The sequence below is a fragment of the Anoplophora glabripennis genome, unplaced genomic scaffold (genome assembly GCF_000390285.2).
Source record: "Anoplophora glabripennis isolate ALB-LARVAE unplaced genomic scaffold, Agla_2.0 scaffold332, whole genome shotgun sequence".
In the NCBI taxonomy this organism is placed as follows: domain Eukaryota; kingdom Metazoa; phylum Arthropoda; class Insecta; order Coleoptera; family Cerambycidae; genus Anoplophora; species Anoplophora glabripennis.
In genome coordinates, this window is record NW_019416706.1 from 276,298 (window position 1) to 287,751 (window position 11,454).

General features: G+C 33.3%; 1 long non-coding RNA gene across 1 annotated transcript; it reads right to left on the bottom strand.

The window, feature by feature from the left end:
- Positions 1 to 1,887: 1,887 nt before the first annotated feature.
- On the bottom strand, positions 1,888 to 2,963 carry LOC111691859. The gene is made up of 2 exons (XR_002763073.1): positions 2,867 to 2,963; positions 1,888 to 2,782 (listed from the first exon to the last, which is right to left on the bottom strand). It is a non-coding gene; the product is annotated as an uncharacterized LOC111691859 (long non-coding RNA).
- Between the last annotated feature and the right edge of the window lie 8,491 nt (positions 2,964 to 11,454).

An 11,454-nucleotide genomic window follows, 5' to 3' on the forward strand; every position in this document is an offset into this window, starting at 1 on the left:
CCATATGTTAAATGGGAATGCACATTCGCATAATACACCATCTTCAATACATGGTTATTCAAACATTGTTTTAGATGCCTTAACACAAAAACCTGTGAGGCCAGTTTTGAGCAGAGATAGTCTGTATGAGGTATCCAATTGAGGAAAGTATCTAAAACAATTCCCAGAAGTTTTACTGGTTTAGATTTATCTACCCATCTGTCTGAGTTTATTTGTAAACATTGTGTTTTGTTTTCGTTTAACTTTAGCTTGTTAGCAGTGAACCACAGTTTAGCTTTATTCAGACTATCAGCGCTCACATTTGATTTACCTCTATCTATAATTGTGGTGTCATCAGCGAATATAATACGTTTACCATTTAGAGTTACTGGTAAATCAAATATAAAAATAGTATCGGTCCCAATACCCAGTTCCCTGGAGAACTCCATTTTTAATGGGCAATAGGTCTGATGCCTTACCTTCACAGACAACATATTGTTTCCGATTAGATAAATAGGAGGAAAGCAAAGCAAGCGATCTCCCTCTAATACCATAGTACTCTAACTTAGACAGCAACACATCAATAATGACGCCTTTGTAAGGTCACACATTGTAAGAAATGTGTTTGAACCTCCTTCAAGACCCTGGACTGCATCCTCAATTAGAGTCATTAATGCCCTAACTGTAGATTTTTGTTTCCTAAAACCATATTGAGCATTGTTGAAGATTGTATTGCTTTCACTGTAAGAGATGAGCCTCTCTTTAATTAATACTTCAAATATTTTGCCAATAATCGGAACAACTGCTATGGTTTGGATATCATCAACGTCACTCACATTACCTTTCTTGAAGACTGGAATTATTTTTGTGATTTTTCAAGGCATCAGGCCAATTGCCCTCTTCTATTTTATTAAATATTTATTAAATATTTATCCTGCTATTTATTAAATAGCATAGTGAGCGGTTCAATCAGAGAATATCCAGATTCTTTCAACATAGCACTGTTTAATCCATAATAATCTAGACAGGATGTATGTTTAAGATTATTAATTGCGTACTTTACATCTGACGGTAAAATTGGCAGCATAAAGAAAGATGAAGGGGGTTTATTACAAGAGTTTAGAAAGGACATAGGTAGCGGTGCATCATTGTTTATACTTTTTATAATACGTTCAGATATATTTACAAAATATGTATTAAACTCATGGCAATGTATATTTATCTTAGAATTAGTATTTCTGTGTGTTAATTTCATTATTAACTAATTTCCATGCCATTTTACTGTTATTCTTGGCATTATTTATTATGTTACTGAATCTGTTACCCTTCTCTTGCTTTAGTGCCTTTCTATACTCTTTCCTAGTTATATTGTAAGATATCCAATCTTCATTTGATTTAGTGTTGTTAAACTTTCTTTTCTGTGCATTTAGTTTTCCCCTCATATTTCTCAATCTCTGATTGAACCACACAATTTTTTTATTTTTTTATTTTTCAGTTATTATAGGATGTTACTTAACAAAAAAAAAATATTATACAGTATAGTTGTTCCTAACAAAACAAAGATACACTATCAAATGTTTAAACTAAACTAAATCAATGTGTGTAGCAAAGAATGTGGAGCAAAAAAAAAAAAGGGTGTGGGTAGGTTTTTGTATTTCGGGTGGATCGGTGGAACGAGGGTAGCGAATATATTCCACAAAAGGGGTTGGCCGCTAGCTTCAGTGGAGACGGAGTGGGTCTACAGCTAAAAGAATGTTATGAAGGCGCCACCCGTTTTTTGCAACCCCGGATGTTAAGTTTACCCAATGTGGTGGTTTTTATTCGCTACGGTGCCTTCACTATTAATATACCTATAAAACAAAAAAAAAAACGGGAAAAAGGCAGATCTCCAAAAAAAAATGAAACTACTTTAAAATCTACTCATATATTGTATCAGAGTACATGTACATGTGATCGGATCACTTTACTATAGTTTGTGGAACGCGCCAGACGTCGAGCGGATCAACGTCGATCAAGTTCCATGGCTAGTGTATAATTCGTGCCTACTGATCTGGCAACCAGTATTGTTTTGGGTCTTATAGGTTAATGTCACTTGAGCGAATATATCAGATATAAACAAAACAAATATGTATAAATCTTGGCAGATTGAGAAAAGCCAAGTTAAAAAAAGATTTCCCTTTACTACAGCGCTGTACCAGAGGTTTACACAGGTAGGTGTACTAAATGTAAAAATTTATATGTTCGATGGATTATCTATAGCACTTGTAAAAGGCGTGACAAAAACAAATTATTACCAAGGTTCTTATTTTAGGTACGTTTAGGCACGTATGGGTGAAATTTAAAAACAGTACATAAAAATCAGACAATAAATAATGGTGACTAATGATGCAGAAGTGAAGCTTTTACATCTATGAAGTGCAAAACTTAAACGCTACAAATAATATACTAAACTAATATTAGGCTTATCTGAAGAGTGCGTAGGTTATTCGGTTGAACCGCTCCAGGTCAAGTCGTCACGGGGTGGTATCACTCCGCCTGGGTATATCAGGTAATAGCACTCCCGCCACTAAAGACTACTTCCAGAAAGACGGTAGGGTGCAGCAAAATTTACAGTGAGCAAGCGAGAGGGTCAACTTGCTGATGTACGATATAGTTCAGTGGGGCTTCAGTGTGTTGTGATGGCTACGGCAGCTTTAACTCGATAGGTGGTGTCGAGTAACCAATGCCAGTAAACGGGTACCAAACAAGATGAGACCAAAGGCGAAAATACAAAAAGAAAAGGAAAAACAAAAAAAAAAAAGGCCTGAAAAAGAAGAAATAAATGTTCAACATATCTGCAATTCAAAGTGAGAATGTGACCACATGTTATCCTAACCTCACTACCTACCTAGGTTGTTGATCGGCCTTAAAGTGAAAATTTCTCAGTTCTTCGATATGGGCATTAAAATCCAACTACTAAGGCTTAGAAAAATACCAAAAACATTTATTTTGCCCAGATATTTCTTCCAAAAATCCGCAATTCGCGTACAGCACAAAACGTGGCTCGAAATATCTATCGAAAAAGAAAGAGAGAGAAAACTTCCGACCATTCGACCAATTCCTTTCTCAGTTGTCTAGGGGAATTTTAGATCAACCTGTTGGTACGACGATCAAGGAACATGACAACTGGTGGATAACAACTGACAGCTATTTTCAAACCAAAACAGACTGAGGTTAGTATTTATTTACTTAATTGGATGGAGATTTTTATCAAGTTTTACTTGCAGATAATATGACGACGCTTATATATAGATGGTTTCCCGAATATTTACATGATTCTACCCTAGGAATAAGGTATCTACATAGCCTGTACCACCTATATCAATACTTTCACAAAAAGAAGTTCTAATCAGAAACCAAGAAAGAAGATTGGTTGGTTCTTAGTACCTGAAAGAGTTTAACTAGCTGTATGTCAAATTGAGTGGTCTCCTTTCACTATTGTACTACGAATCACACTAGACGTTATGTGCCTAACGATACTAAAGGTAAAGTAAATGGTCACAAAAAAAATAAAGCCGCAACATATCAAGCAGCAAAGCGGTACATTAAGACAAGTAAATTTTCAAAGTGTAACAAGGAAAGCAGATATTTACAAAGCAATTTAATTGATCTAATATTAACTTGGTGCATTCATTTGAACACATATTCAACAGACTGGCATCACTCCAATCAAAGTTAATTAATTTTTGAGCGAATTTATCAATCCTTTTTTTTGTGATTAGTCTTCTGCATTGAATTTTTTCACATTCATTGTTAGTCAGTTTATTGATAATTAAATAAACTCCCAAATGGTCAAATATACAGTGTAGGAAAGTACCGATGGTCTATCAGAAGTTACGTGAGAGCGATAAAGTAAGCCACAGAAATCCATGCGATAGAGAAGGATGGCTATTATGAAGGCCTCTCATAGTCACCGCCCGTTTCGCCCTTCCGCAAATAAGATCCACTTCTTATTTGNACAATGCAAACTTTCATCCCCAAGTAAATGCTGTTGAACGAGTAAACAGGGTTTTAGAAACGGCCATTCGTTCATACTTAAAAGACATCGATCATCGAAACTGGGATAAAGAAATCCATAAAATAGGTTTTGCTTTACGCACAGCAGTTCACGAGAGTTCTGGTTTTACACCTACATTTTTAAATTTTGGGCGGTACGTTCCATCAAATGGAAACTACTTAAGTTAGAGTCAGCGAGTGAGCTTGATTTAACTGAGTGTAATCGTGAAGAATACGGCCAGAAAATTGATAAGCTTCCTCAACTATAAAAAGAGGTTCGCGATCATTTAGAAGAAGCCTATAGAAGGAATGAGAAAAGTTATAATCTTAGGAAAAGACCATCTGATGTATATCACGTAGGAGACAAAGTCTGGAAAAAGAATTTCGTTTTGTCTAATAAAGCTGAATGTTTTGCAGCTAAACTCGCACCAAAATACATTTTGTGTAAAGTTAGGAAAGTAATTTCTAAATTAGTTTATGAGCTCGATGGTCCAGACGGCAAAAACATTGGTAGATTCCATGTAAAAGATTTAAAACCTTATCAGGATTCAGAACCGGATTGGACTAAGTATGAATGGTTGAATAAATGTGGCAGCGATTAGGTAAATGGTGAATGAATGTACTGATTAATACCTACTATACATCACGTCACGTAAAAAAAAGAATAGACGTCAATTCAAAAATTGATGAGAAATTTTGGAAATAAGAAGCTTCACAAATTATTCTGATTTTGACGAACGGAAAATTTTCATTTAATTATTATTTTCCAGCTTATAGTATTTAGTTTACAATTTACTTGTACTCTATGTGTAAGATATATTGATAAGTTAAGTTCATAGTAAAAAAAATGTGCTCGTAAGCTCGACCATTTTTACTGGGGAGAGGGGGTGTGTGACACTATCAAATGGTTCGCCCTGTATTATTTATAATGTACTCATAAATAAGCTGCATAACGGGCTAAATATGTTATGTTTTTTGGGGGAACCAATGAAAATTCCCCAAAATTAATTTCATCATTATCATAATAAAATTTCAATGCACAATTCGAATGCTAACAAAATTTCCCAGCATATAGCGATAAGTTTTTGTAAGTATAAAAAGAATCTCGCAAAATAAAGACACAGGCGATTCGCAGTGAGAAGTTGGCCGTTAGTGTGAAACCTTATAAGATCTAAGGTAATAACAATAATATTAATTAATATTATATTTAATAGATATTCACATCTAATTTTGATTTGAGTAATATGTTTATAACATTTCCATCTAGATCAAATAAAGCAAAACTATATATATTGTAGGTTTTTAATTATACCGAGAAAATAAACAAAAACAAATTACTATCACTGCTTTTGCTTTGGCGAAGATTTAGTAGCCAGACACCACCAGCCACACTAAAGAAGTTGATCATATTTGCCTCTGTAATGCAGAACTTAAAGGGTAAAAGGAACTAATTATGAAGCCACACCAGAGAACAGCCATTTTTCATATAAATGTGCTACCGACGATGTCCTTGTAAGGTACCAATTCCCTGTGAATGAGTGAGTACATTTTCCTCTTTTATCTCTTGGGTTTCGCCCAGATTATACTGAGCAGCATCACTGTCTTCTCCAGCAAAGGATCATCTAGAATTTAAATCTTATAAGCCTTAAGAGCACGTGAAGAACGTTAATAAATTTACCTTCGTTTTTAGAATATTCTTGTCATTTTAGTCTGTAAGTTTGTCAATTTTTTTGCAAGTTTGCACGTCCATATGTTAATACTTACCTGTAATGGTACAGAAACCTTAAAATAGCAACCTTAACTAATTTTATATTTATACATATTTACATTTATAAACTATTTATACTACTATTATAAGCTATTTATGAAAATAACAAAAACAAAATTTATACTTACCGAAAAGGGCGGCCCTTTCAATTAATTAAATTTTCTAAACTTTTATATGTACTATTTAATAAAACAAATTTCTATTGTATTATATAATCCCAACTAATTTTTATATTAAAATTATATTTAGAACTAATATAATTATTTTGCTTATCTTGCTCCCCTTCCTCGTGGCGCCCATGGTTTACTAATTATAACAACTTAAATAATATCATAAATAGAGCAACAAAATATCCAACCCACGACCATTAATAACTAATAATAACCAATAATAAATAAAAAATAAATAAATAAAATTAACCTCAAACAACTGGGGAGGGCACAACGCCTTCATTATAGCCATCCTTGCCTATCACATGGATTTCTATGGCTTACTTTATCGCTCTCACGTAACTTCTAATAGACCATCGGTACTTTCCTACACTGTATGTGGATCAAATGTGCCTGCAATCACACTATTTGGACATATGTTACTCAAAACATTGTCAAGACAAGAACTTGTGGTGAGAGTAATTCTAGTCGGTTGATGTATATAATGTTTAATTCCATATAACGTTCACATATTTCTTATATCTAAAGCATGCTTACAATTAGTGCTGCCATTTATGTCGATATTAATATCGCCTACAATAATTACTTTGCGATATTCACGTGTTATATACTCAATAACATTTTGAAATTTCACTTAAAAAACCACCAAATCACCATTACTAGAAGATCTATATACTGCGAAGATAAACATTTGTTTGTGCAAAATCTCAGCACCGCAAAATTCAGCATGAATAGGCAGTGAAAATGCCTCAAGATTTATACCTTTTAAAGTGATATTTCTTTTAGAGAAAATAGCAACACCGCCATGAAACTTATTTTTTTGACGACAGTAGCTTGCAACCAGTGTGTAATTTTCTATTTTGATTAATTTCAAGCTACTGTCATCAAGCCGATGCTCAGAAATACAAAGTAGATTAAATGGATTTTCATGTAAAATAATATTTAAGTCGTCCACTTTATTTGGGAGACTTTGAACATTAATATGAAATACAGAGCACTGATAATTGTTTAAATTGTGATTAATGTCACTGATATCAGTTCCTTCTTCTCGCAGGAAAAAACCGATTCATCACCACACCCTCGGGCCAAATTTGGTTTTGAAGAATCTGATCCGCTTCTTCTTTTAAGACAGTAATCTTGAAAGAGTTATATCGCAGTGGTTGGCGAGAGGTTAATTTTTCCACTTTACAGCTGGGCGCATATTTGCACAAATAATTACAAAGTAGATTTTCATCCGTCCCAATTTCAAGATTTGACACATGGTAGGCATGATAAATTGTACGAGTAGTTGACGCCGCTTTCAATGGACACTCATTGGAATTGAACTTTTACTTTTGAGGTTTTATAAAACAAAAAGTTTATATAAGCAGACCAAGGAATTTGTATGACCTAATCAGTTGCATAAGATAAGCTTGTGCAGAGATTACTCCACAACGGCTGTGTAAATTATTTTTAAATTTAAGAAGAGGATTGGAAAAATATATTCGACTGGAAGGAGGAGAAAACTAAAACTTAATTTAGGTTAACGTTTTGAAATTTTTTTGTTTAGCAACTTGTATTTATAAATCATTACATTTTTTGTAAGTTATTATTTTTATAATTAATTAATAATAATTAATTAATATAATTAAAGGCATTAAATTTATAGTGTCTGTGTTTTTTTCTTTGTCCGATTGGTATTATTGTTTTCACATTCATGGCAATCTTTGACCTGCTTATTATAATTTATAGTTGTCTGATTTTTCGAAGTTTGGCACCACATAAAAAACACTCAATGGACATTTGTCGTTCAAATTTGGTATATGGATATTATAATGGATGTTGAATAGCCTGGTAATATTATCTTTTTAATAAAAAATGCCTAATACTACTTTCTGGAAAAACGACCCTTTTAAAAAATCGTAGTACGCCAGGCATTTGTCACATCAATAAAATGATTAGTAGAATATAATCTGCCTTCAGGGTACTATTTGTAAAAAAACTGGCTTGCGGAAAGTCCACAGCCTTCTTACATTTCCAGAGGTGTTAACATGAAAAACGAGACACGCTGTATATTGACAGAAGTCAATCAATAGGAATGAGGGAAGCAGTTGACATTGAAAAAAATATATAAAATAAATTTAATTTAGAACATGACAGAGTAAACAATCAAAGAGAGAGGATTTCAAAGAAAAATTTAGTTAAATATCATGTAATGAATTATATTCAGAATTTAAACTTATGATTGGTAAAAAGATTTGTATTACTAGAATTAAGAATGGGATTAAAAAAAAAGAGGGGTATAAAAAAGAAAAAGTGTAGTGTTACTAGGAGAAAAATCAAGAATATTGATAAAAATTTGATAATAAATTTTTGGAAAAATAGAAATGAAATAAAGAAGAAAAAGTTATTGTCCAAAAGTAATAAGAAAAGGAAAACCTACAGCTGGGAATATGTGGAGACTAATTAGAAACACCATTTAATTGAAACTCACGGAAAAGAGAAGCATAAGTAGTCGTTGGTAACTGGTAACGAAAACACAAAGTCCAAGAGACCAAACCAAGCTTGTGGAGAACGGAAATAACCTAATTCACCATCACGTATAGAAAGTACAGTACATCAGAGAAGAAATACAATACATAGACTGACATGACAGATGCTGATCAAGGAATATTGACAAGACTAGAGGGTGCAAAGTAGAACGCGAAGTGCATAAGGGACAAAAAAGAAACGAAGCTTAGTGCCTAGGACAGATTAAGAAGGTACTGACGTGTTAATAAGAAAAGTTTTACTTGTCTGTGATTAATTTATTACGAAATATCCGCCAATACAATTATAATTGCTTAGTTTATTATTTAGTTTAAGAAGTTGCGTAGATTAGAGTAGAGCAGGATTAGTTTACCTCTTAACACAGAAATAAAATTAAATTTTGCATTAAAAATTAAATAAATAAAACAAATTGTTAGCCATTCACATAAATTTCGTTTATTTTATTTAAACTAAAGTTGATGCTAAAAGTAAAATAAAATTGAAATCGGATTTCTATGTTAAATATAGTAATTTTGGTGACATAAAGTTTAAAAATAAAATTTCAATATCAATTGCCCAATTCAGTGATTAATATAAAAATTTTAATAGCTAACAGGCTTTCTGAAGAACCTGAAGTAAGATTGCTCATGCTAAACTAAAACAAAATTTTATTGTTTTAAAAATTGAACAAGGACTTTCTCAATAAATTAGCAGACCATATCTAAATTAAATTGTAAATATATGCTTACATACGCTGGAGCCCAAACAAGAAGAAAGAGGTCTGTTGAGAAGAAGAATAAGGATAACTTAAGCAAGTTAAGGTAAGAAAAATTAACATCTCCCGAAATTCTTACAGTAAATATGGTGACTTTATAATGTTCACTAAAAGTTATTTTCGTTGTTGCGTTTGAACCATTCGTGGAAACCATTTTAATGTAGCGCTGACAGGAACTTAACCTCCGTCAAATACAAATGCGATGCAAAAAAAAACTTTTTTTGGTCACTTGATACAACACTTAAAGATAACAAACTTCAACGTAAACTTCGTCAACTATTTTTCTCCACCTTAATTTTTTGTCTTTCAGGTTAACATTTACCAAAAATAATATCTCCGTGACAAAAAATGCCCACTTTATATACTCGTATAGGGCAAGTAGCAAACTATCATTTTCAAAGGAACTAGAGGAACTACTGGTTGACTATACAAAAAAATATCGAAGGTATGATATACGGACTAACAACATGAAGGTTTCGAAGCCTTGCATATCAACTTGCTGTCAAGAATAGCATTGATTATCATCTTAATAACGAAACTAAATTGGCCAGATGGCACCGGCTCCCATTTTTAAAAATAAACAAAATCTCCCTCCGAACTCCTTTAGCAACATCCGATGCAAGCACTAGAGGTCTCAACAAGGAAGCAGTTAGCTTTTTTTTCAATATTTTGAGAATCGCTTCAAAAGTAATCAATGTAGACGAAACGGGGATCACTGCCGTACCATCTCGCCCATCAAAAATTATTTCAGATAGAGGCAAGTAGATTCCCTCACAACACTTGACGTGGAAAGTTATCGACTACAGTCACTCGTTTGAGTGCGACTGGTGTGTTTGTTCCACCTATGATAATTTTTCTCCGAATACGAATGGAACTTCAGATTCTTGATGAAAGTCCTCTGGGTACGCTATACGTTTGGCATAAATTTGAATCGAAGCAATTAGAACTATTTAAAAATTAGTTTGATCATTTCCCACTTCCCACAAAGCTTTGAATACGCATTACTTAGGTATATTTGACGAACATAAAACGCACACACAAAATATTGCAACGACTGATAAGTAACCCTCTACAACCATTGGACATCTCATTCATGGCACCACACCTTCTATATAAAATATTTACCATTACTTTGCAGGTGTATACCAAAAGAACAAATAATTATACAAGTCGGAGGCCCATCACCCAGTGGCGTTTCCAATTTAGTCACTCTTTATACAATTGTTCTCTATCCAAAAGCTGTTAAAGTGGACCCATCAAAAAACAAAGCTAACAAAAAGGGCAGACCTGCATTATTTACAGTACTTCTTATAAAGAAGAGTTGGAACAGTATTTGGCCGAGAAAAATATAAATACGGATGCAAACAAAATAAATTCTAACAAATAAAAGTTGATATATAAAAGATCTACTAATAGTTGTTTGAATGGTAAGAAAAAGTTTTTTAAGTTTAAGGTGTAACAAACATTGAAGAACTAAATTTAGAAATTATTAAGCTAAGTAAGTTTCAGTAACATTGTCTTTCCTCTTAGAACTGATCGTCTTGGCTACTTACTGCTTCACATAACCTTCCTGACAAGGTGGTAACCGATCTATATGAACAACTTTTATTTTGGACCGATAATTCATCTCAATCTTATACAGTACATCATAAATCTTGTCACAATCGTATAAGAACTCTTCCAGAATACTTCAGTGATACGCCCTTGATCCTCTTCGGGTGCCTCATCTTGTACCAACTTTATAAGATTTTTCAGATGCGTGAGATAATCATCTACACTTTTCCAATGTTCTAGTCGATGAACAAAAAAACTTTTGGTAGACGTAATTCTATTAAAAAAATACACAAACACGGTGTTTTATCAGTGATCTCGTGAACTGTCGATCTATAGGGCAAGATAAATTGAAGAGGGCAGATGTCTTAGTTGGTCTGCATCTCGTTGAGGGCAGTTGTCAGGTAACTTTCAGTGGTGCGGGTTGGATCTCTCGATCATTCCATCTGACTGGAGATGAAGAGGTGTGGTAATGGTTTTGGCGAATGAAATAGTGAATAGGTGAAATACTTCTGAATCGGAAGTTTCGACCTGACTAAATGATATATCTCTGGGGACTTCATAATGGCATATCCAGTTTTAAAATAAAACTTCAGAGATAATGTGATATATCTCTGGTCACTTGCTGAAGTAGTCCATAACTATATAACATAACATTATTTCGTGGC